Raw genomic sequence first — 27817 nt, 5'->3', positions numbered from 1 at the left:
AGCACCAAGACAACTTCTTACAAGGTAACATTCCTTCTTGATCTCATAAGGGGTCACATGACCCACCACTTAATACTTTCAGATCGGGATTGTGCAAACCATCTACATCATTTAATATACAGCCCCCTCTCTGAAAAATCTGTGTAACTGTGCCTTGACCTCTAATGAGCAGAACAATTCTCACAGCTTTCTGAGAGGCTGTTCCCAAGTTATAATTCTTCATTTGGCTTGAATCTCCCACTTCTTTGTTAGACTGACTGACTAAATTTTTTGTCGACACAGAAAACACTAAAATTTTCCTAAGCTGAATGTTGGTTAGTGTTCCAATTCTTAATGCTTCCAAATGGAAGTTTGCTCCCTTGATCTCTTCCTTCTTATAACTTTACTGGGTTCTCTCCAATATGCTCTTTTAACCTCTTATTTTCCCAGGGCAGAATCATAGTTTTAGATGACGGTAAAACCTGATACTGGTTAGGGAGAAGAGACAACAGCAATCTAATACTGTAGCTCCGTGTTACTGTTAGTTTTCTCTCAATTCCTGTTGAGTTTTTCCTACACAAATACAACACACACTCACACACATACACACTCACGTGGGTGCACATTCATGCAAGACCACAGCTTGCTTTCCAGAATGGTGTTATCCAATAGAATTACAATCCAAGACACAAATGCAAGTTGTATATCTAATTTCAAAATTTCTAGTAGTCACATTAAAAACAATAAAAAGAAACATATTAATTTTTAAAAGATACAGATCTATATAGCCAATAGATCCAAAATATCATTATTTAAGCATGTAACCAATACTAATGTGATACTTTACATTGTTTTCTTTTTCCATCTGAATCTTCAAAATCTAGTTTACTCTACACTTGAATTACTGTGGGGCACACAAGGGAGAAGGGCAGAGTTGGCTGTATTGAGTCAAAGGATATCTGGAGACTTCTCACACTTGGTCCCACTCACTGTCTGAGACAAGGTGCTCAGTACAACCATAAATTCTATGAACTATCTGCTACCTATGCAATAAATTATTTTTTATCTTAAAGGATTTTTTGTTGTTGTTTTTATTTACAGGTGTTTTGCCACCAGGAACCCTGATTGATATGAATTCTTATCTCTTTCAAGGGCTCCTTTTTCTCTGTATACATTTAAACCATCCTTAATAAGCAAAACCATTATTAGTTTGTTCTAAATAAATTACAGTCAGCCATGCTTATCAAATTAACAGCCTAATTAACTAGATATACTGCCACATGTATAATATATGGATTGAGTTAAAATGGAATGTTAAGGCTCTATCTTTAACCTTACTGTTAATTTCCCTCCTAAGCAGATTTCTTTTGATACCACCACATAAGTATTGCTCTCCTCCAGTCTCTTCTCTCTTTTATATTTACTTCGACTTAACTTTTATGGGCATGATAGCAAAAATCACAATTAATCTCACTTCTCCAAGACATTCTTTACATGATATTGGGAATTTATCTGAAAAGTGAAAAGCTGATTCTGTTATGACTTGTCTGCAATTCTTCAAAAAAAAAAAAAATCCTCCTGACCCCTAACCATATTTCTTCAGGCACTCTGTCTATCAGATCCAATCACTTGAATCTGTTTGTCACTTCCACTCTATAATTGTAAGAGATTTGATTTAGGCCTAGAGGTTTTCTGTACTTTCTTCAATTTAAGTCTGAATTTGGCAAGAAGGAGTTTATGCTCTGGGCCATAATCAGCTCCTGGTCTTGTTTTTGCTGACTGTATAGAGCTTCTCCATTTTGGCTGCAATGAATATAATCAATCTGATTTTAGTGTTGACCATCTGGTGATGTCCAAGAGTAGAATCCTTTCGTGTTGTTGGAAGAGGGTGTTTGCTATGACCAATGTCTTTTCTTGGCAAAACTCTGTTACCCTTTGCCCTGCTTCATTTTGTACTGAAAGACCAAATTTGTCTCTTTCCCCAGGTAACTCTTGACTTCCTACTTGTGTATTCCAATTCCCTATAATGAAAAGGACATCTTTTTTGTGTGTTAGTTCTAGAAGGTCTTGTAGGTCTTCATGAAACCGTTCAACTTCAGCTTCTTCAGAAATACTTGTTGGGCATAGACTTGGATTACTGTGATATTGAATGGTTTGCCTTGGAAATGAACAAAGATCATTATGTCGTTTTGAGATTGCATCCAAGTACTGTATTTCAGACTCTTTTGTTGACTATGAGGGCTACTCCATTTCTCCCAAGGGATTCTTGCCCACAGTAGTAGATATAATGGTCATCTGAGTTAAATTCACCCATTCCAGAGAATGTTCAAGAGAGTTCCAGAAAAACATCTACTGCTGCTTCACTGACTACATCAAAGCCTTTGATTGTGTGGATGACAACAAACTGGAAAATTCTGAAAGAGATGGGAATACCAAACCACCAGACCTGCCTCCTGAGAAATCTGTATGCAGAACAAGAAGCAACAATTAGAACTGGACATGGAACAACAGACTGGTTCCTAATTAGGAAAGGAGTATGTCAAGGCTATATATTGTCACCCTGCTTATTTAGCTTATATGCAGAGTACATCAAGTGAAATGCCAGACTTGATGAAGCACAAGCTGGAATCAAGATTTCTGGGAGAAATATCAATAACCTCAGATATGCAGATACACCACCCTTATGGAAGAAAGTGAAGAGCCTCTTGATGAAAGTGAAAGAGAAGAGTGAAAAAGTTGGCTTAAAACTCAACATTCAGAAAACTAAGGTTGTGGCATCTGGTCCTATCACTTCATGGCAAATATATGGGGAAACAGTGGAAACAGTGGCTGACTTTATTTTGGAGGGCTCCAAAATCACTGCAGATGGTGACTGCAGCCATGAAATTAAAAGATGCTTACTCTTTGGAAGAAAAGTTATGACCAACCTAGACAACATATTAAAAAGCACAGATATTACTTTGCTAACAAAGGTCTATCTAGTCAAGGCTATGGTTTTTCCAGTAGTCATGTATGGATGTGAGAGTTGGACTATAAATAAAGCTGAACGCCGAAGAATTGATGGTTTTGAACTGTGGTGTTGAAGAAGACTCTTGAGAGTCCCGTGGACTGCAAGGGGATCCAACCAGTCCATCCTAAAGGAGATCAGTCATAAATATTCATTGGAAGGACTGTTGCTGAAGCTGAAACTTCAATACTTTGGCCATCTGATTCAAAGAACTCACTCACTGGAAAAGAACGTAATGCTGGGAAAGATTGAAGGCAGGAGGAGAAGGGGATGACAGAGGATGAGATGGTTGGATGGCATCACTGACTCGATGGACATGAATTTGAATAAGCTCCAGGAGTTGGTCATGGACAAGGAGGCCTAGCATGCTGCAGTCCATGGAGTCACAAAGAGTTGGACACGATTGAGGGACTGAACTGAAGTGAACTGAATGTTGGCTCAGATGGTAAAGATAAGGCTCAATTTACTCAGTTGTAATAAATTTGGTTTCCTGTCTTTTCAATAATTCTTTCCACTTGGGTATCCAATTTACTAGTTGAAAATATTTCTAGTATATATATACATGTATATGCATATATATATATGTATACACACACACATATATATCTTATATATATATGTGTGTGTGTATACATATATATATTTATATAAATGCATGTTTCTTAGTCTAATGTAAAGGAATTCACTTTTCTGTCTCAGTATCGAATGCTGCTACCTTTAGTTTACTCGAGTTAGTAACATGCTGGAGTGCATCTATGAAGCAGCCATGAGTAAGGAATAAAAACCAATCATCACAAGACCATTGGTCTTAATGGTATTTTCTAGAACAATGAGAATCACAGTCTCTCCTGTATTTTTGTTTGTTTTCATTTAGAATATTAAAAAAAATTTGTGTGAATGTACATTCATTTAGATGCCTCTTTGTGATGGACAGGAGGGCCTAATCATTTATATCTGTTTATAATTTCCAAACAGCTTTAATAGATCTCTCTAAACACTTACTGCCTTTAAAGAATACAGGCAAAAAAAGTGCTGCATAATTTTCTAATAAGATATTTCTCTAGAGGGACAAAGAATTATTTTCCTGAGTGAAGTCTCTTAATTCAATACATTTTCAGCCATTTTAAGCATGTGAATTGAAAGTTGCTCAGCCTTGTCTGACTCTTTGCGAATCCACGAACTGTAGCCTGTGAGGCTCCTTTGTCCATGGAATTCTCCAGGCCAGAATTCTTGAGTGGATAGCCGTTCCTTTCTCCAAGGGATCTTCCCAACCCAGGGATCAAACCTGGGTTTCCCACATTACAGGTGGATTCCATCTGAGCCACCTGGGAAGCCCAAGAATGCTGGAGTGGATAGCCTATCCCTTCTCCCGGGGATCTTCCCAACCCAGGAATCAAACTGAGGTCCCCTGTATTACAGGTCAATTCTTTACCAGCTGAGCTACTGTAGTCTATTATTCAAACATGAGTGATTTTCCAGTATTTTTCTGATAATGAATTTAATATTATGATCACTCTGAATTGTTATCAAATATTATCTTGGAGTCTCCATGACATGTGATCTAGGAAATACTCCTAAGTATGAATATGAGTCCATATTTGATTTTCTTAAAGATATTTTGAAATGTACTACTTCAAAAAGGATAAATTATTCCTTTTATTTTCACTATACAAAATGATACATGGGAAGAGGTTAAACAAGCTTAATTTTTAAAAATAGAGAACATGTTGGTAATTTAATGATAAATTAGATCTGATTTTAAAGAATAAATTCTGTCAAAATATACATTCGTTATTGATATTATTTATATTTCAATATTATCATGTTATATCTCTAGTTCTTATTAAGTTTTATGAAATTCATTCATTTTAATGTCATTTCAAAAACTAGTCCCAATAATGTGACACTACAGGGAAGTAGTGTCATCGAATTAACCATATGCAGTTGCCAGGTATTGACATTTTGACTGAAAGTAGCCCCTTTTATGACAGTATTAATGGGACTCATGAAAACAAGAGCCTAAGTTCATTTAGTTGAGGAATATTTTGCAGTAGGATGAGAGACGAAAAGAAATTCCATTATATTCATGGACTTCTAAACATATTATGACATAAGATAATTGCATTTCTTGAAACAGCCACTTCAATTTTATCCATTACCTATAAAACCTAACTCTATTGCTTTTAGCATTGTGTAATATAGTTAACTTATAGGATTGACCTTGAAATTGCAAAAATAACTATATGTATAAAAATTCAGTCTTTCAGGAATTTTTGAGAACTTGCATTGATGCTATTTTTCTTAATCTTACTTTATTGTGCACTAAAAAAGGACGAGTAACACTATAAGATTCAGAATTATATTTTCAGTCAAAGAAATGTAAAAAGATTATTTCAGTTCAGATAAGTCACTCAGTTGTGTCCAAGTATTTGCACCCCCATGGACTGGAGCACACCAGGCCTCCCTGTCCATCACCGATTCCTGGAGTTTACTCAAACTCATGTCCATTGAGTCGGTGATGCCATCCAACCATCTTATCCTCTCTTGTCCCCTTCTCCTCCTGCCTTCAACTTTTCCCAGCATCAGGGTCTTTTCAAATGAGTCAGCTCTTCGCATCAAGTGGCCAAAGTATTGGGGTTTCAGCTTCAGCATCAGTCCTTGCAATGAATATTTATGACTGATCTCCTTTAGGATGGAGTGGTTGGACCTCCTTGCAGTCCAAGGAACTCTCAAGAGTCTTCTTCAACACCACTGTTCAAAAGCATCAATTCTTTGATGCTCAGCTTTCTTTATGGTCCAATTCTCACATCCATACATGACTAGTGGAAAAACCTTAGCTTTGATAGATGGACTTTGTTGGCAAATTAATGTCTCTGCTTCTTAATATGTTGTTTAGGTTGGTCATAGCTTTTCTTCCAAGGAGCAAGCATCTTTTAATTTTATGGCTGCAATCACCATCTGCAGTGATTTTGGAGCCCCGAAAAATAAAGTCTGACACTGTTTCCACTGTTTCCCCATCTATTTGCCATGAAGTGATGGGACCAGATGCCATGACCTTAGTTTTCTAAATGTTGAGTTTTAAGCCAACTTTTTCACTCTCTTCTTTCACTGTCATCAAGAGGCTCTTTAGTTCTTCACTTTCTTCCATAAGGGTGGTGTGTCTGCATATCTGAGGTTATTGACATTTCTCCCAGAAATCTTGATTACAGCTTGTGCTTCATCAAGTCTGGCATTTTGCTTGATGTACTCTGCATATAAGCTAAATAAGCAGGGTGACAATATATAGCCTTGACATACTCCTTTCCTAATTTGGAACCAGTCTGTTGTTCCATGTCCAGTTCTAACTGTTGCTTCCTGACCTGCATACAGATTTTTCAGGATGCAGGTTAGGTGGTCTGGTATTCTCATCTCTTTCAGAATTTTCCACAGTTTGTTGTGATCCACAAAGTCAGAGGCTTTGGCATAGTCAATAAAGCAGAAATAGATATTTTTCTGGAACTCTCTTGCTTTTTCAATGATCCAGCGGATGTCGGCAATTTGATCTCTGGTTTCTCTTTTTCTAAATCCAGCTTGAACCTCTGGAAGTTCACGGTTCATGTACTGTTGAAGCCTGGCTTGGAGAACTTTGAGCATTACTTTACTAGCATGTGAGATGAGTGAAATTGTGTGGTATTTATTTTTATTTTTAATCCAAAGATTATCTGGGTTAATTAAAAAACAATGATCTATTATCTTTGAGCTTAAAACATATAGGCCTTTAAATCAAATTCCTTAGGCCAATATTTCTTCTATGTTTTCAAATTAAACACAGGTAAAGCCCATTTACTCACTGAGCAAACATTTATTGACCAATCAAAAGTGCTTGGTGCTGGGGAATCCAAGAGCAAGCAAACACAGACACTTTTTGCCCCCAGTAATTATTACTTACAATGCCCCAAATTTGTATCAATAAATAATCACTCAAATAATAGTATATTCAGAAACAGAATTCATACTGGTATATAAATTATGGTTCTATAAACAGAGTAGTATGACCTACGCTCTCCCTGAGAAATAATTCCTATCCTGAAATATAAAAAGTGTATACATACCTAAACAGTGTGTTGAAAAGCAGAGACATTACTCTCCTGACAAAGGTCCATATAGTCAAGACTATGGTCTTCCTAGTGGTCACATGTGGTTGTTAGAGTTGAACTGAAAGAAGTCAGAAGATCAAAGGGGTTATTGATGCCTTCAAACTGTGGTGTTGGAAAAGACACGTGAAATTACCCTGGACAGCAAGGAGATCAAATCAGTAATTTTAAGGGAAATCAACCCGGAATACTAGTTGGAAGGACTAGTGCTGAAGGTGAAACTCCAGTATTTTGGTCATCTGATATGAAGAGCAGAATCACTGGAAAATTTCCTGATGCTGGGAAAGATTGAAGGCAGAAGGAGAAGGGGCATCAGAGGGTGAGATGGCTGGATGGTATCACCAAAGCAATGGGTATGAACTTGGACAAACTTCAGGAGATGGTGAGGGACATGGAGGCCTGGTGTGCTGCAGTCCATGTGGTCACAAAGAGTAAGACATGACTGGTCGACTGAAAAACGACAACAACAACAATACACACTACCCAGGTGAGTGGGGTAAGGAACAAAGCACATGAAAGGAACTGGTGTTTAGAGTGACCAGTTGGGATGGCATACCATTTACAGAGTTGATCTCTCTAAATTTCCACTGTCTTTAAAGAATACAAACAAAAAAGGTGTTGCTATATTTCTCTAATGGGACAAAGAGCTATCGCCCTAACTGAAGTCTCTTAATTAAGTAAATTTTCAGCTATTTTAAGTATGTGAAGTGAAAGTCACTCAGTCGCGTCCAGCTCTTTGCGACCTCATGGACTGTAGCTTGCCAGGCTCCTCTGTCCATGGAATTCTTCTGGCCAGAATACTAGAGTGCATTGCTATGCCCTCCTCCAGGGGATCTTCCTGACCCAGGTATCAAACCCACATCTCTTACATCTCCTGCATTGGCAGGCAGGTTCTTTACCACTAGTGCCATCTGGGAAGCCCATAACTTAACTATATTCTCATAATGACTTTATTTATATACCACTACCATATTCAGGATGTTGGAGGTTACAAATCTGATCAAGATCATTTAGGTGTGTGTGTTTTGAAAATACACATCTTTCTTTATACTCATCAACATTGTTGAGTGATGGAGGTAATCAAGCTATATGATGTCTGAAAAGACATCATTAAAGTTGATGATTGGATGTCTTGGTAAAGCCAATATTCGTAGGATGGTGGGAAGTGGGAGGGCAAGTCATGTACAGAGGGTGGAAGACTAAAAGAAAGGTGAGAAAATAGAAAGTAAATGCTCAGTTTTTATAAGAAAAGCTCATAGCAAGGAAAATTGTAGAGGTTGAGGTCAAAGTAAAAAAACAAGTGTTAGTTGCTCAGTCATGTCTGACTCCTTGTGATCCCATGGACTCTTCTGTCCATGGGATTCTCTAGGCAAGAATACTGGAGTGGGTTGGCATTTCCTTCTCAAGGGTACCTTCCAGACCCAGAGACTGAACTCACATCTCCTGTGTCTCCTGCATTGGCAAGCAGATTCCTTACCACTGAGGAGCCACCTGGGATGCCCAAGGGCAAGGCAAAGGAAACTATTTTATCTTAAAAATTGAGTAATACATTTTAGGAAGAAGGAAAAGAAATAATGGCAAGAAATAAGTTGAAGAATACAGAAGTAGAAGATGTAACAGAAATGGAAGAAATCTGACTGTTTCAGAAGTGAAAGGCTGTGAAGTGATGGATAATGTACAGGTGGGGCAACTTGCCTTAGAAACGAGAATGGGCAGCTTGTCCTTTGATGCAGAAGGGAGCACAGTTTTTGGCTAGCTGAAAACAAACACAAAACCTTCTCCAGGGGATCTTCTTGACACAGGGATCGAGATCGGGTCTCCTGCATTGCAGATAGATTCCTTACCATCTGAGCCACCATGAAAGCACCAAACACAAAAACAAGTAATTGTAAAACCTCTTATTGTCCTTCTGAACAACATAAACACTTCTTATTCTGGAATCCAAGCTCTCCATTAATTGGTACTACATAGTCCTTCCTCCCAGAGAAGGCAATGGCACCCGACTCCAGTACTCTTGCCTGGAAAACCCCATGGACGGAGGAACCTGGTAGGCTGCAGTCCATGGGGTCGCTAAGAGTCAGGCATGATTGACCAACTTCACTTTCGCTTTTCACTTTCATGCATTGGAGAAGGAAACAGCAACCCACTCCAGTGTTCTTGCCTGGAGAATCCCAGAGACAGCAGGCCCCCGTCTATCGAGTTGCACAGAGTCGGACACGACTGAAGCAACTTAGCAGCAGCAGCAGTCCTTCCTCCTCACCACTTCACAAACCAATCCTTTTTACAGGCTAAATCACTATGTTCATTGTCATTGTCACCTAAACACAACTCCTGTTTTTCCACTTCCGTATCTCGTTTAAGTAATTTTCCTAGCACAGATGTCTCCCCTTCCCCATCACAGCCACTCTTATCCACTGTGTCCACTGCAAATCTGCCTCCTCCTTGAAGCCTTCCTTAAAAGCACATTTTAAAATTATCAGTCATTCCTTCTTAGAAAACCTGTGTGTATAAAGTATTAATCATTTATTTGAATACTTTTGGATATTGCTTACATTTATGGAGACATATAGATGATCTAGCTAGCTAGCTAGCTGGCTGTGGTTCACAATTAACACATAATGTATGGTTCCACCTGGAATATTTTATTAGCAAGTTCAAATGACTTGAATTTTTTTATGACATTTTTAAATTTTTCATTTCAAAATTGACTGCACAAATGCTTAGTTTTAGTTTTCAATGTCAATATGTAAAGGCACAGGAAAGCTGAAATTATATTCAGAGTAATTACAAGACTTGATAAATGCTAAAATAAAATCAATATAATTCTACTGACCACTGACTATTAGCACATGGTTTATTTTTTGTATTCTCCAAATAAACATGAAAAACAGTTATATATCATTCAAAATATAGCAGAAAACTCTTCCTTGTGTAGATATTTCAATAGCATCTGCATTAAATATAAAACTATTATTTATGGAATTTGTTAAGTTTCTGTATATTGTCACCCTGCTTATTTAACTTATATGCAGAGTACATCATGAGAACTGCTGGACTAGATGAAGCACAAGCTGGAATCAAGATTTCTGGGAGAAATATCAATAACCTCAGATATGCAGATGACACCACCCTTATGGCAGAAAGCGAAGAAGAACTAAAGAGCCTCTTGATGAAATTGAAAGAGGAGAGTGAAAAAGTTGGCTTAAAGCTCAACACTCAGAAAACTAAGGTCATGGCACCTGGTCCCATCACTTCATGGCAAATAGATGGGGAAACAGTGGAAACACTGGCTGACTTTATTTTGGGGGGCTCCAAAATCACTGCAGATGGTGATTGCAGCCATGAAATTAAAAGACGCTTGCTCCTTGGAAGGAAAGTTATGACCAACCTAGACAGCATAATAAAAAGCAGAGACACTACTTTGCCAACAAAGGTCTGTCTAGTCAAGGCTATGGTTTTTCCAGTAGTCATGTATGGATGTGAGAGTTGGACTATAAAGAAAGCTGAGTGCCAAAGAATTGATGGTTTTGAACTGTGGTGTTGGAGAAGATTCTTGAGAGTCCTTTGGACTGCAAGGAAATCCAACCAGTCCATCCTAAAGGAGCTCAGTCCTGGTGTTCATTGGAAGGTCTGATGTTGAAGCTGAAACCCCAATACTTTGGCCTCCTGATATGAAGAGCTGACTCATTTGAAAATAACCTGATGCTAGGAAAAATTGAGGGCAGGAGGAGAAGGTGACAACAGAGGGTGAGATGGTTGGATGGCCTCATCGACTCAGTAGACATGAGTTTGGGTAAACTCTGGGAGTTGGTGATGGACAGGGAGGCCTGGAGTGCTGCAGCTCATGGAGTCTCAAAGAGTTGGACACAACTGAGTGACTGAACTGAACTGAACTGATAGGGATCAACTGTATTTATATTCAAAGCAAGTAAAAATCTAAACAGGTATATAAATAGTACATTTTGTAAAGCAAAATTTGGCTTTCAAGGAAAAAAAAATATTTAGATATGCAATTGTTCTAATAAATCAATAGAATAGAAACTTGATTCAATTGAGCAAATATTTTAGTGGAAGACATTGTGTGAAGCACTCTACACATAATCATAAACTCAGAAAGATTTCATTCAAGAATTATCTTAGTTGGCATTAAATAGTTTAATGAACACATTAATTTATATTTTCTTTCTCAGACTAAAAATACAAACTCATTTTACATATGAATAAGTAGCATGAGAACATATGTTAATACTCATTATGACAATGATATTTTTGAAAATTTGATATGTGCCATGTACTGGGACAAATACTTTATATCATTTATCATATTTGATCCTCACAAACACATCATAACATTTTAGATACTTTGGATACTTATCCTTCAATTATTAGGAAAGTAAAACTTAGAAAACATAAATCATTTGAATAGTGTCACAAAGCTTGAAAGCAAATTGGAATCCAGACATTCTCAATTAAGAGACCTAGAAAACAAGAATTTTCATGTAAAAAGTCCAAATGAATAAATAATATTTCAATATAAGTCCCGACCTGGAGTTACAGTTACTAGAAAGTTTGTGGATAGTAAAGAATGGTTTTTATCAATAATAAGAATCATCTTTCTCTTCATTACACATGTTTAATGGTTCAGCCTAAACACTAGATAAGACTTTAATACTACAGCATGTAAATTTAAGAATGAATAGATATAATGATATAAAATGGTATATGCAGGAATTTTTTGACAGAATCCTAGTACTACTTCTTTAAGAAACTGAAAAGACTGAAATTCGTATTCTATGAGAAAATGTCTCTATACTGGTCTGCTCTGAATTTTCCTATCATCTTAAGTGCAGTACAAATTTTGTATTTTGTGCTGTTCTTCATTCACAATATAAGAGCTGAAATTTACTACATCCTGTACTCATGTTCCTTTTATTTATTTATTTTTTGCAATAGGCTTTTCAGTCTTTGCATGTATCTGAAATGCTTAAATTTCAATCTTAATCATTCTTCATCTGGGACATTGCTATCATCAAACACTAAAAATACTGTTTGGCTGTTTTACTTATTATCCCACAGTAATTTCCTTCTGATTGCTTTGCCCTGAATCTTTGTTATCTTTGTATATCTGTCAACATCTGTCTTGTTAGATTCCCCAACAGTCAGACTAAGTTCAGGATATTAGCAAAGCCAGAGAGAGAGTATGCCTATATGCACACATGCACACACACACACATACACATAAACACACACACTCTTCTGAACACTCACAGATATATGCATTTTTCAAAGTAAATTATATATAAAGTGCCCACATAATCTGGAACTATAGATAATATTTTAATTATTTACAGTCTGTACTATAATATCCAATGATACTGTGTATAGTTGTTTATATTTTGAGACTTTATGAAATCTCTTTATTCACAAGCATGTACACAGAGATTCTCTCACACACACACACACATACACACACACAGAGAAATACAGATGTTGTTTTGGGATAAATCAGAACATTCTTGAACCTTCCTAAATTTAATAACTTATTTTTAATTATATATGAATATGTGGCATAATATTTTAGCCAAAGAAAATAATTCTATTTCAAATGAAACATGTAAATAAATCCACCTTAGATTAACAAAAATGAGAGCCACACTAGCTTCTACATAGCTTTGTTAGACATATATCCCATTTAAACACTGTGTACCTGACAAAACATTAGACATAGAAGCCCAGGGAGTACAGACCTTTCATACAAAAGGCTATGAAAGTCTTCAGATAAGAGGTGACATTTAAGTTGGATTTTCAAAGTCAGGTAATACATGGACAAGCCTGAAAGAGGAACATTTTAGATAGAATTAATATAGGGAGAAAAGCTCACTGGTGTCAAAACCTAAGGCAGTGGCCTATTTTGCAGTCTATCCTCTGTCCGAACAGTATCTATAAAATATCTTCGCAAAGCTAACTCCTCCTTGTCAGTCTGTTCTCGGCTTAAATATCACCTTACATTCCAACCAGGCAGTATCTCCTCACAGACTGAGAAAGTCTTTATCTCAGCACCCAGTTTTACTCATTTTCTTCCTATATAGACCACTACCAGCTATTTTAGATAAGATGGCAGAAAAATCTCTGTAAAAAAGGTGACATTTAAGCAGAGACCTAAATGAGGTGAGGTGATAAGCCACACAAGGCTATTGGAGATGAATGTTCATCAGAGGAAGCAGAGAAGGCAAACGCACCTATTAGCTTGCTTTGCTCATGAACCAGGAGGATATCAACTTGACTCACGCAGCAGAGTGAATGTGGTAGACAGCGGTAGGACATGAGGTCAGAGGTTGGATAATGAAGAGTTTTATAAAGCATAAAAGTATTTTGGACTATACTCTGAATATGACAAAAAGCCTCATAAGAGGTTTTAATAAAAAGAAAAACATAACTTTCACGTACATCTTAAAAAAATCTAACATGTGAAGAAATATCTCTAAGGTTGGCAATGGAGCTTCAGCTCAGCATATGAAAGAAGAATTACATCTATTATTTAGTCACAAACTGTTGGTAATGATAAAGAGGTTATTGGTAAATTTATTCTCTCAAATATTCTAGTCGTTCATGCTCACCAATCTAATACACTGATGTCTTAGATGCAGCAGGAAACAGAAGACCAAACTGTGGAATATCATAGCAATCAAGGCAAGAGGTCGTGAAATCTTGGTCTTGTCAGCTCAGGGTGAATAAAGAAACTTAGTGGCCCTAAGAAACATATGATGAGAAAATTTTTGAGGGGAATAAATATATCATACCATCAACTGTATTTTCTGTCCTAAAGGCCTACCCTCTTTAAACTTAGTGATGTGGATTTTTTTTTTTTTGAGTATAGCTGCTTTACAATATTGTGTTAGTTTCTACTGTACAACAAAGTGTATCAGCTATATGTATACATATATATCCTTCCTCTTGGACCTCTTTCCCACTGCCCCCCAATACTACTGCTCTAGGTCATGAATTAGATAAATCTTGAGAGCTATATTGTGTCTGCTGTGCTAAGTCACTTCGGTCATATCCAACTCTTTGTGACCCTATGGGCTGTAACATGCCAGGCTCATTTGACCATGGGATTCTCCAGAAAAGAATACTGGAGTGGATTTCCATACCCTCCTCCAGGGGATCTTGCCGCATTGGTAGGTGGGTTCTTTACCACTAGCACCACCTGGGAAGTCTGAGAATCACATTACTCTAGAGAAAACCAGATCTAAACAAAATGAAATTTGCCTGCATGTTTATCTATCACTGAATGTGCATCTGGTCCACTTTAGATTTTTATGGTTATTTCCACCTTATTAAACCAAGGAGATACTATCAGAAAAATCCCTCTATTGGACCAAAAAGTGCCTTCACACTCACATATATAATACATAGAGAATACTACTTAATTTTCATTAGAAGCAACTGGAATCAGCAGATTGTGTCTAATGTGTATCATTCCTAGAAAATCATACCAATACCTTTGTAGTCTTTCCAGAAATAAGTCTAGATGCAACACTAGGATATAAGATGTAATTTTATCATTTTATCATTAAACAACTCTGCTGCTGCTGCTAAGTCTCTTCAGTCCTGTCCAACTCTGTGCAACCCCACAGACAGCAGGCAGCCCACCAGGCTCCGCCGTCCCTGGGATTCTCCAGGCAAGAACACTGGAGTGGGTTGCCATTTCCTTGTCCAATGCATGAAAGTGAAAAGTGAAAGTGAAGTCGCTCAGTCATGTCTGACTCTTTGCGACCCCATGGACTGCACCCCACCAGGCTCCTCCGTCCATGGGATTTTCCAGGCAAGAGTACTGGAGTGGGGTGCCAACTCTATGTGTTTATAAATTTGTTTGGCTTATTTTCTGTGTTGTCACAGAAGAATGCTGATAAACCTCTAATTGGAGTCTCAGTAAATGAAAGAAAGATATAACTGGATGTATTCAAGAGCCCACAGTTTCTTCCACAGAAACATAATAAATGAGATTTCTTCTAGTAAAACATATATCCAGTCATCCCCATTTAGCTTAATGTAAATCAAAGGGAAAATCTTTAGTGCTTTATCCCCATGGCTTCCCGAGTAACTCAGTGGTAAAGAATCTGCCCTCAATGCAGGAGACATGGGTTCTATCCCTAGGTCGGGAAGATCCTCTGGAGGAGGAAATGGCAACTCACTCCAGTTTCCTTGCCTGAAAATTCGACAGAAGAACCTGGTGGGCTACAATCCCTGGGGCTCCGAGAGTCAGATATGACTTAGCGACTAAACTATCACCTCCACCATCCCCACATCAACCTGAAGTCATTTAATACTGCCACTTTTATCAGAGCTCATGAAGTGATGTTGGAAATTTCCGTATACTGTTTAGCACTGAATAAAATGAGAAAGTTAAAAATAAAAAAAAGAACAGTATAAATCTTTGGCATCTAAAATCTCTTGGTACCTAAAACTTCAATCATGTCATTATTTTAAGAAATCAAAATATAATAGCCAGGACATGGAAACAACCTAGACATCCATCAGCAGACGAATGGATAAGAAAGCTGTGGTACATATACACAATGGAGTATTACTCAGCAGTTAAAAAGAATACATTTGAATCCGTTCTGATGAGATGGATGAAACTGGAGCCGATTATACAGAGTGAAGTAAGCCAGAAAGAAAAACACCAATACAGTATACTAACACATATATATGGAATTTAGGAAGATGGCAATGACGACCCTGTATGCAAGACAGGAAAAAAGACACAGATGTGTATAACGGACTTTTGGACTCAGAGGGAGAGGGAGAGGGTGGGATGATTTGGGAGAATGGCATTCTAACATGTATACTATCATGTAAGAATTGAATCGCCAGTCTATGTCTGACGCAGGGTGCAGCATGCTTGGGGCTGGTGCATGGGGATGACCCAGAGAGATGTTGTGGGGAGGGAGGTGGGAGGGGGGTTCATGTTTGGGAACGCATGTAAGAATTAAAGATTTTAAAATTTAAAAAATAAAAAACTATATATAAAAAAAATAAATCTTCTTATAGTATGGCAAAAAAATAAATAAATAAATAATGTCTGGGAGACAGGACTTATGGAACGGTTAGAGCAAGGACCTCTGAAAATTTTGTCTTCCAGGCATGTATCAGAACATGGGTACAAATTGTCAAAATTATTTCTACACTGAAGTGCCAAATACATGGCCCCAAATGACATGGCCCCAAAGATAGCAAAAACTGAAAGAACTAAAAGAAAAAATAAATTTCATTTAAAAAATTTAAAGATTTTAGGACACCTCTCATAGTAACTAATAAAACAAGGGGACATGAACTTCAGCAGAAATATCAAAGATTTCACCTACATATATAACAAGATGGACCTAATCAAAATCTATGTAGAATATGTACTCCCAAACTACAGAACTCAAATTCTTTCCAAATACACACAAAATATTTACCAAGCTGACCATATGCTGGACCATAAAGCAATTCTCAACCTATTGCAAAGGATGAAATAATAGAGTATGATCTGTGATCAGAGGAATGGGGCAGAAAATCAATGATAAGAAGACAGCCAGAAAATCTTGACGAGTTTACAAATAAAACAATACTTTCTAAGAAACTAATGAGCTAAAGAAGAAACCACAATTGGAATCAGAGGATTTGGATTATGGAGATAATCCACCATAAAACTTGTTAATACAGTTCAGTCACTCAGTCATGCCCAACTCTGCAACCCCAAGGACTGCAGCACATCATGCCTCCCTGTCCATCACCAACTCCCAGAGCTTGCTCAAACTCATGTCCATCAAGTCAGTGATACCATCCAACCATCTCATCCTCTGTCGTTCCCTTCTCCTGCCTTCAATCTTTTGCAGCATCAGGGTCTTTTCCAATGAGTCAGTTCCATTCAGGTGGCCGAAGTATTGAAGCTTCAGTTTCAGCATCAGTCCTTCCAGTGAGTACTCACAACTGATTTCCCTTAGGACTTAAGAGCTTCCATAAACCTCTTATCCTTATCCATCAGAGGGCAGACAGAAAGAAAATCGAAATCACAGAAAATGAATCAAACTGCTCATATGGACCACAGCCTTGTCTAACTCAATGAAACTATAAGCCATGCCGTGTAGGGTCACCTAAGATAGACAGATCTTAGTGGAGTGTTCTGGCAAAATGTGGTCCACTGTAAAAGGCAATGGCAAGCCACTTCCGTATTTTTGCCTTGAGAACCCCAGGAACAGTATGAAAAGGCAACACTTGTTAAGATACAGATAGGGGGAAAAAAAGTCACAAATCCAGATCCTGAAAATATTAAAAAAGAAAGTGGTAGATTTAACTGAGTCCTCTTCAAAGTTATTTTAAAGTCTTAATCCCTGGTAACTGTGGCCATGACCTTATTTAGAAGCCATGTCTTTGCAGATGTAGTCAAGTTAAGAGGTCATGCTGGGTTAAGGTGAGCCCTAATGCAGTACGACTTGTGGTCTTATAAGAAGAGACTTGAAGATATAGATGAGAACAAGGAGGAAAACCATGGCAGTGGGAACAGAGGTTGGAGTGATACAGCTATAAGCCAAGAAATTCCAAGGACTCCTAGAAACTGCCAGAAACTAAGAGGCAGAGAAGAGTTGTCATGTGGAGGCATCAATAGAAGACTTGTCCTGCCAACAACGATTTTAGACCTCACATCTTCAGAAAAAGTGAAAGTGTTCATTGCTCAGTTGTGTCCAACACTTTATGACCCCATGGACTGTAGACTGCCAGGCTCCTCTGTCCATGGAATTCTTCAGGCAAGAATACTGGACTGGGTGGCCATTCCCTTCCGACCCAGGGGTTAAACCTGGGTCTCCCTCGTTGCAGGTGGATTCTTTACAATCTGAACAACCAGGGAAGACCTACATGTTCAGAACTGTGAGAGAAAAAAAATTTGTTGTTTTATGCCAAAATAATGGTCAAAATTAGTGTTTTTAAGACCTCTCAGGCTGGCACACAGAATAAAGTCAGAAACAGAAAAACAAATATCGTATATTAACACATACAAGTAGAATCTTAAAAAAAAAAATGGTACAGCTGAACCTATCTACAAAGCAGAAATAGAGACACAGATGTAAAGAACAAATGTGCGGACACCAAGGAGGAAAGGGGGGGTAGAGGTGAGATGAACTGGGAGATTGAGATTAACATATAAAACTATTGATATTATGTATAAAATAGATAACTAATAAGAACCTACTGTGTAGCACAGGGAATTCTACTCAGTGCTTTGTGGTGGCCTAAATGGAAAGGAAATCCAGAAAAGGGGGATACATGTATATTTATAACTGATTCACTTTGCTGTACAGTAGAAACTAGCACAACATTGTAAAAGAATTAAACTCAAAAAAAAAAAAAAAGAATCTCTCAAAATTAACCAAAGACTTTCAGCCATCTAGTGAGCTTTTTTCTTTTTTAATGGCTGAAATCTTTGTAAGAACAGTGGACTCTGTGCATGTTAATTTGCTCTACTACCATCTCCACCTTCTCAGTTCTATGATATCCTCAAATATCTGCTACCTTGCAACCACCTTAACTGTTAAAAACAACAGTGGAGTGGCCAATGAAGTGGGCAGATGGATTTGGTTCTCTCCATAAAGCCCCATTATCAGTGAATTTTCACTATTTAACACCTGTGTCAGCTCCACAGAAACACCTCATTTGCCAGACCTGTCATTATTTGACCTGCCTTTACCTCCTTCAGTTGGAAAAGCTTTAACCCCAGGGCATTTGTCAAAAACAATAAGTAGTGATTGCTCAAATCTCATCTACTTGAGATGCCAAAGTAGGTGTAAAAAAAAGAAGCTGGCAAAAAAACCATAAATGAGGATCTCGTGAATCAGGAGTCCTTAAGAGACTTTCAAAAGCTCCAACGAATTCCTAGAGAACCTAGGAGGCCATTTTATATGCAGAGCTGAGGGCATGACAGGAAAGACCTGAATGCTGAGGTCATTTCAAGAACTAAAAGCTGAGAGTTATAAACTGCTAGTGGGTGGCAGGCAAAAGTCAACACATACACAGAGCTCAGCAGTGAGGACAAAATGGGAGACTATTGACTTAGGACTGAGTAGAGTCCTTTGGACAGCAAGGAGATCAAACTAGTCAATCCTAAAGGAAATCAACCCTCAATATTCACTGGAAGGACTGATGCTGAAGCTGACACTCCAGTAATTGGCCACCTGATGCAAAGAGCCCACTCACTGGAAAAGACAATGATGATGGGAAAGATTGAGGGAAGGAGAAGAAGGGGACAACAGAGGAGATGGTTGGATGGCATCATAGACTCAATGGACCTGAATTTGAGGAAATTCCAGGAGATAATGAAGGACAGGGAAACCTGGAGTGCTGCAGTCTATGGGGTCACAAAGAGTTGGACAGGACTTAACAACTAAACAACAACAAGTGATTAGATGATACCTGAAGGGGAATACACATTAGACAATTAGTCCAGGAAGGTTACTAAACAAACACGCATTGAAAGCAGCAAATTACTGGTGTACAATTCATTTGAGACTAGATGAATTTTCCAAAGGAGTGAGTATATATTTTTTGAGAGAGAGGTCAGGGGTATCCTGTAAGTTAGCTATATGAGGAGAAACCAAAAAAAAAAAAAAAGATGAGATAAGAAGAGGCAGCCCATAAGCTTAGAGTACATCTACATGTGTGCTGTCTTAGAAGCTAACTGAAGAAAGATTAACAAGGAAAAATGAGTTATCAAAGATGGCAATTACAGCTGACAAGTCAAAAATAGGGCAGAAGATGAAGTTTGAAAAGGAAAACTAGTGACCTGGAAATAGTGAACTTCTTAAAATGACTGAAGATTCATAGGAGAACATGACAGTAATGGGAAATCTACACTGTGACGAGCACTAATTAAACTGATATTGGCTTCTTTATAAATAATATATATAATTAAATTCATTTGAATCTCTGCAGAAGAATTTTTCCAGAGTTTCATGCACCATAAAGTAATTTTAATGATAATTCTAATATAGAATATAAAGCTAATTGATTATTAAAGATTATATTTTAAAGTCATCTAGAAGCATATTCATGTACACAGTGTGTCTAGTTAGGATAAAAGAAAAAGTCATATAAGGTATTTCAACATGGAGAAATTTACATAGGAAATTAGCTACATAAGTGTTGGAAAGCTTAAAACACAAAAAATACAAATGAAATTATCACAGAGATAATTATTGGAGAGTGAACAACAACCTTCAGAAGAACTATAAGAATAAAGGCAATATGTTGAAATTACCAAACCCTAGAAGAGACTATATATAGAGTGGTTCTTCAGAACACAGAGTAGGGACTTCGGCAAGTTCAGTTCAGTTCAGTTCAATTCAGCTGGTCAGTCGTATCCCACTGTTTGTGACCCCATGAACCACAGCACGCCAGACCTCCCTGTCCATCACCAACTCCCAGAGATTACCTATAGGACTTTGGCAAGCTGGTCCTGAAATACTAGATGATCAGGATAGTTCTGGTGAGGCAAGAAGAAGGAGGCTACAACTAATGGCTTTTGTGCAAATGAGGGGCAGTATTACCCTCCTGAGAGACAAAGTTTAATAACATATATAATATGCAGGTATGAAGCTTAATAAAATACATATATTTAAAATCATAAAGTCATGTACAGATGTGAGTCAGACCATAAAGAAGGCTGAGTGCTGAAGAATTGATGCTTTCAAACTGTGATGCTGGAGAAGACTCTTGAGAGTCCCTTGGACAGCAAGTAGATCCAACCAGTCAATCCTAAAGAGAATCAACCCTGAATATTCACTGGAAAGACTGATGTTGAAGCTGAAGCTCCAACACTTTGGCCACCTGATGCGAAGAGCCAACTCCCTGGAAAAGACCATGATGCTGGGAAATACTGAAGGCAAGAGCAGAAGGGAACAAGGTTGGATGGCATCACTGACTCAGTTGACAAGAGTCTGACCAACACCTGGGAGATGGTGAAGGACAGAGAAGCCTGGACTGCTGCAGTCCATGGAATTGCAAACAGTTGGAGACGACCTAGTGACTGAACAACAACAAAAATCATAAAGTATTACTAATAAAATGTTATAAAAATCTCTACTGTAAATCCTGTGTTTGGCAGAAGTCTATATTTTGACTCTCAATATATGCATTATCAGGGGAAACTTTATCAAAAGACAGAATTCCAGGTCAGAGATCTTTAATTTTCATTAGGCATGGGTACACAGATAATAAAAGTTGCATTCATAGCAACTATTATAGAAATTAGTACATAAATTTTAGTAAGCACCCATTTATCCAAAAATAATCAGAAAATTGGGTCTCTTGGTTAATTGAACATTCATGTTAATTGACATTTGTCAAATATATCATACATGGATTAACAGTGTTCAAATAATAACTAGAATAAAATAACATGCACTTGACATCAGAATTATAACTCTAAGGCTCTTCCTAGCTATATAATTCTGACTCTCCAAGATACACAATTGTTCATACATTACTTAAAGTGTTGTCACTAATTTGAGTTAATCAACAAATAATTGTGGTTGTATAAATTTAGAAGTAGAAAATAAAACTAATAAAATTGAACTGTTAAAAAAAACAGAACTGATATTGACTCTTGGATACAGTTTTGTTTTATTTTATATTTCTGAAGTAAAATTAAACTAAACTATAAAATTTTATAAGGTAAATTCTATGGGCTTCCTGGTGGCTCAGAAGTTAAAGAATCTGTCTGCAATGAGGGAGAACTGAGTTTGATCCCATGGTTGGGAAGATTCTCTGGAGAAGGGAATGGCTACCCACTTCAGTATTCTGGTCAGAATTCCATGGACAGAGGAGTTTGGAAGGCTACAGTAGTCCATTGGATCACAAAGAGTTGGACACAATGGTACTTAGATTCATTGACTACGCTAAAGCCTTTGACTGTGTGGATCACAAAAACTGTGGGAAATCCTTAAAGAGATGGGAATACCAGATTACATTACCTGCCTTCTGAGAAATCTGTATGCAGGTCAAGAAGCAACTTTTAGAACTGGACACGGAACAATGGACTGGTTCCAAATTAAGAAAGGAGTACATCAAGGTTGTATATTGTCACCTTGCTTATTTAACTTATATGCAGAGTACATCATGCAAAATGCTGGACAGGATGAAGCAGAGCAGGAATCAAGATTGCTGGAACCAATATCAATAACCTCAGATATGTGCATGACACCAGATATGGTAGAAAGTTCCTCTTACTAAAGAGCCTCTTGATGAAAGTAAAAGAGGAGAGTATAAAAGCTGGCTTGAAATTCAATATTCAAAAAACGAAGATCATGGTATCCGGTCCCATCACTTCATGGCAAATAGATGCAGAAACAGTGGAAACAGTGACAGACTTTATTTTGCTGGGCTTCAAAATCATTGCAGATGGTGACTGCAGCCATGAAATTAAAAGACGCTGCTCCTTGGAAGAAAAGCTATGATCAACCTAGACAGCATTTAAAAAGCAGAGACATTGCTTTGCCAACCAAGGTCCATCTAGTCAAAGCTATGGTTTTTCCAGTAGTCATGTATGGATGTGAGAGTCGGACCATAAAGAAGGCTGAGTGCCAAAGAATTGATGCTTTTGAACTGTGGTGTTGGAAAAGACTGTTGAGAGTCCCTTGGACTGCAAGAAGTTCAAATCAGTCAATCCTAAAAGAAATCAGCCCTGAATATTCATTGGAAGGACTGATGCTGAAACTGAAACACCAATACTTTGGCCATCTGATGTGGAGAACTGACTTATTGGAAAAGACCCTGATGCTGGGAAAGATTGAAGGCAGGAGAAGAAGGAGGTTACAGAGGATGAGATGGCTGGATAGCATCACCAACTCGATGGACATAAGTTTGAGAAAACTCTGGGAGTTAGTGATGGACAGAAAGCCTGGCATGCTACAGTCCGTGGGATTGCAAAGAGTCAAACACAACGGAGTGACTGATCTGAACTGAACTGAACAAATTATATATTTTTACTTGTTGGCTTTCTGGATTAATAGATGTATACTCTACCAGGTCTTAATATAATGCTAAACAGCTGTTTCAGCAAGATACATTTTCAAAAAGTAATGTTACTTTTCTCTACATTTACATGCTCTTAGGATTATTATTTTATTTCTCCTTTGAATTTAATTATCTGCTAGTAATCTTGTAGAAAGTAATGGAAATAAACAAGAGTTCCATATTTGTGCTATAAAAATTATTTTTATAGTACGCTGATTAAAGAGAGAACACACCATTCTTTCCATTTTCTACTGATGATCACTAATAACTGACTAGGTTAGAGAGTTTTAAGAATTCTTAATGTATTATGACTGTGATAGAAAAATGCGTTATTAATTTGTATGTTTATGGGGAGGGGAACCCTTCTCTTGTTGGATCTATCAAAAATGATTATATTAACCACTGGATCAACTGGTATAGGTAGCAAGAGAAGACATATTAACAAACAAAAAGTCATTTGCCCTCTGATTTTAGTAAAAATGGTATCCTAAAAACCATTGCTATGTTTGACAGAAGGAAAAAAAAATACCCACAATATCTCATTAGACAAGTACAGACCAGAGAAAATAAAACTTATTATCCATTAAATGGTGTTTGTACTATAATTTTACTGAATGAATTCTGAGACCAATAAAGTTAGAATTAGCATCAATCATGCCCGTTATTTTACTAAAAATCTTTAACAGCTTTATTGAGGCATAGTTGGAATATAGTAGGCAGCATATATTTAAGCTTATAATTTTGTAAGTTTTGACATATGTATATACTTGTGAAAGTACCAACTCAATCAGGATGATGAACACAGAATATTTAATCAAAAATTTCTTTGATGACCCTTGTCAACCTCTTCCTTCCAATTTCCCAGCCCTCTTCTAATCCCTGGCAACTTCTGATATATTTTCTGTCACTATAAATATTTATTAACATTTTCCAGAATTTTATAAATATATATATAATCACATAGTATGTGATTTAAGTCTAGCATCTTTCTCAGAATAATTATTTTCAAATTCATTCATATTTTACCTTTATCAAAAGTTCATTCATTTTTTATTGCTGAGTAGTATTTCACTTGAGAAGGCAATGGCACCCCACTCCAGTATTCTTGCCTGGAAAATCCCATGGACAGAGGAGCCTGGTGGGCTGCAGTCCATGGGGTCTCGAAGAGTTGGACATGACTGAATGACTTCACTTTCACTTTTCACTTTCATGCATTGGAGAAGGAAATGGCAACCCACTCCAGCGTTCTTGCCAGGAGAATCCCAGGGACAGCAGAGACTAGTGGGCTGCCATCTCTGGGATAGCACAGAGTCAGACACGATGGAAGCAACTTAGCAGCAGCAGCAGCAGCAGTATTTTACTGTATATACAGATAACTTGTTTGCTAATTTACTTGTCACAGACATTTAAATTGCTTCCAGTTTTGGGCTACCACATGTAAAATGGCTGGGAACATTCATGTGCAAGATTTTGCATGGAAATTTACTTTTATATCTCTTAGGAGAAGAACGACTGAGACACACATAAACAGATGCCTGATTAACATCTTAAGAAACTGCCAAGTTGTTTTCCAAAGTGGTGGCCCCTTTTCATTCCTAGTACCAGTGCATTAAAGTTCTAACTGCTTCAAGTCCTCATCAACACTTGATAAGATTGAAAAGTGAAAGTGGCTCAGTCTTGTCTGACTCTTTGTGACCCCATCAACTATACAATCCATGGAATCCTCCAGGCTAGAATACTGGAGTGGGTAGCCTTTCCCTTCTCCAGGGGATCTCCCCAACCCAGAGATCAAACCCAGGTCTCCCGCATTGCAGGCAGATTCTTTACCAGCTGAGCCACCAGGGAAGCACAAGACTACGGGAGTGGGTAGCCTATCTCTTCTCCAGGGGATCTTCCTGACCGAGGAATCGAACCAGGGTTTCCTGCATTGCAGGTGGATTCTTCACCAACTGAGCTATCAGGCGATATGATTAAATACTTCCTTAGACATTTTAACAGGGGTGCTGTGAAATTTCATTATGGATTTAATTTTTATTTTTCTTCTGCTGCTGCTGCCCTAAGTCACTTCAGTTGTGTCCAATTCTGTGCAACCCCATAGACGGCAGCCCACCAGGCTCCTCCATCCCTGGGATTATCCAGGGACGAATACTACAGTGGGTTGCCATTTCCTTTTCCATTCATTCCTCTAGTGACTAAAAATGTGTTTTCATTTGTAATTCTTTGTTAAAGTGTCTGTTTAAATTTTTTTGTTTTGTTTTGTTTTTTTTTTAAAATCCTATTTTTTTTCTAATGGTGTTCTTTCTATATGTTAGAATCTAGTTTTTTTTTTAATGTGTAATTTGCAAATATTTTCTCCAAGAAACTTTTCTTTTGATTCTCTTTAATGGTGTCTTTTATAGATCAAAAGTTCTTCATTTTGATAAAATCAAATATATCTGTGATGAAAATTCACTGATGTATGCAAAATACTTACATGCAATTATAGCAGCACATCAAAATATGACATAACATTCCTCTTTTATTTAGTGAATTCTTTTTCTAGATAACCATCATGATCATCTATTTGATTACTATCATCAGTTTAAGCAGGCCTTCAGTCTCACAAAATTATTAGAAATGGGTAAAATGCTCCTATTTTCCAACTGAAGCTAGTCTCCCTTTGTATTACCAGTGTGCATCATATTTTCCAGAACTTCCCTGTTATTTTACAAAAAAAAAAAAAATCTAAACATTTTATATCTGAAAAGAAATGACAACAGTATATGAAAATCTGCCCCTTTCTATACTATTCATGTCTGTGCTGTCCTTAGTCACTCAGTCACATCCAGCTCCTTGTGGCCCCATGGACTGTAGCCTGCCAGGCTCCTCTGTCCATGAGAATTCCCCAGGCAAGAATACTAGAGTGGGTGCCATGCCCTCCTCCAGGGGGTCTTCCCAACTCAGGGATCGAATTCACGTTTCCCACATTGCAGGTGGATTCTTTACCATCTGAGCCACCAGGGAAGTCTATTTAGAATATTTGTGTCTGGAATATTGAATATTTGTGTCTGGAATATTCTAAATACCCTTCTTTTTGGTAGGCTGTATTGTTGTTCTCAATGCCTCACTTTCTACCTGTGTCCAAACTTTTTTGCTGGTGACTTGCTATACTTCCCATTGAAGTGACTGAAAGTATCCTTGACACTATAAGTGTTGGGTGTGGACAGATGACTTACTTTGGCCAATGGAATATTAGTGGATGTGACATGAACAAGGTGCTTACATGTACTCATGGGCTTTGGCTTCCTTCTTCTGTCTCTGTAAGCACAACGAGAAGTGCATGCTCCTTGTAACTGTTGTTCCTTCCATCTGAACCTCAGAATGGATCAGCAGAGTGAACTGGGCATTGAACCAGAAGCTTGAAACTAACCCATTTTTAAGATAGAGATGCTCCTGATGATTCAAGACAGACAGAAAATATGTGTATAGCTTTAAGCCTTGAGTTACATAGCACTGTTGCAGGAATAGTTAACTACTATACTTCTATACACAAAATTGTGGATGATGGAGGGGTCTTTTTCTATGAAGAAGCAACACTCCTCCTTTTTGAAGATATATCATGCTTACAGGGTGGCACACTGAGCATCATTCTTATGAATGGAAAAACAGCTTCATTTCAAAGAAAAAATTAAAATACCAAAAGGAATTCTACAGATAAATGCTTAAGCATATTTTTCAAAGAAAATAGGGAAACATATATTTTAAAGTAATAAGGATAATGATTTCAACTAATTAGCATTTCTTGAACTTTACATTCCTAGGCAGTTGGGGACATATGTTTTAAAGACATTACATATCTTAAGGCTCATTAGCAAACTTGTGTAAAAGGGAGGGATTATTAACAGCACTACATAAAGTAGGATTCCTCAATGCCTGGTCCCCACACCAACAGAATTAACATCATTTGTGTGCCAGTTATAAATGCAAATTATTGGGACCCTCCCCAGACCCACTGAATCACAATTCCTGGGCTTAAGGCGCAGGAATTTGTATTTTAACAGCTTTCTGCTGCTGCTGCTGCTACTGCTAGGTCACTTCAGTCGTATCCCACTCTGTGCGACCCCATAGATGGCAGCCCACCAGGCTCTGCTGTCCCTGGGATTCTTCAGGCAAGAATGCGGGAGTGAGTTGCCATTTCCTTCTCAAATGCATGAAAGTAAAACAACTTTCTAGTTGACTCTAAAGCACAGTCAACTTTGAGAACCACTGAAGAAGGCAGAGGGGTGTGGGAGACACAGAGGTTAAGTAACTTGTATAAATAAGGCAGCTAATTAATGTGTGTTTTAGGGTTTTAACTGGACATTCCTACTTTCATTATGTGTTAGATGCTTTGTACACATAATCTCATTTAATATTCAGTGAACCTACAAATTATATACTGTCATTCCAATTTTTACAGATGAGGAAACAGAGCTCCTGGGTCAATAGTTAATAAGCTGTGAGCTGTTATCTATAACCATATCTGTCCAATTCTAAAGTAAATAACTTATTACTATACCAAAATTTATTCATTAGAAATTGAAAACAAGCAGGGCATCAAGAAGTTTTTCCATGTGTAGAATATAATCTTCCAGAATTACTCCAAGACCACTGCCCAGAAAATAGA

This window comes from Ovis canadensis, chromosome 17 (assembly GCF_042477335.2).
Source record: "Ovis canadensis isolate MfBH-ARS-UI-01 breed Bighorn chromosome 17, ARS-UI_OviCan_v2, whole genome shotgun sequence".
In the NCBI taxonomy this organism is placed as follows: domain Eukaryota; kingdom Metazoa; phylum Chordata; class Mammalia; order Artiodactyla; family Bovidae; genus Ovis; species Ovis canadensis.
Note: the sequence above shows the minus strand (reverse complement) of the source record.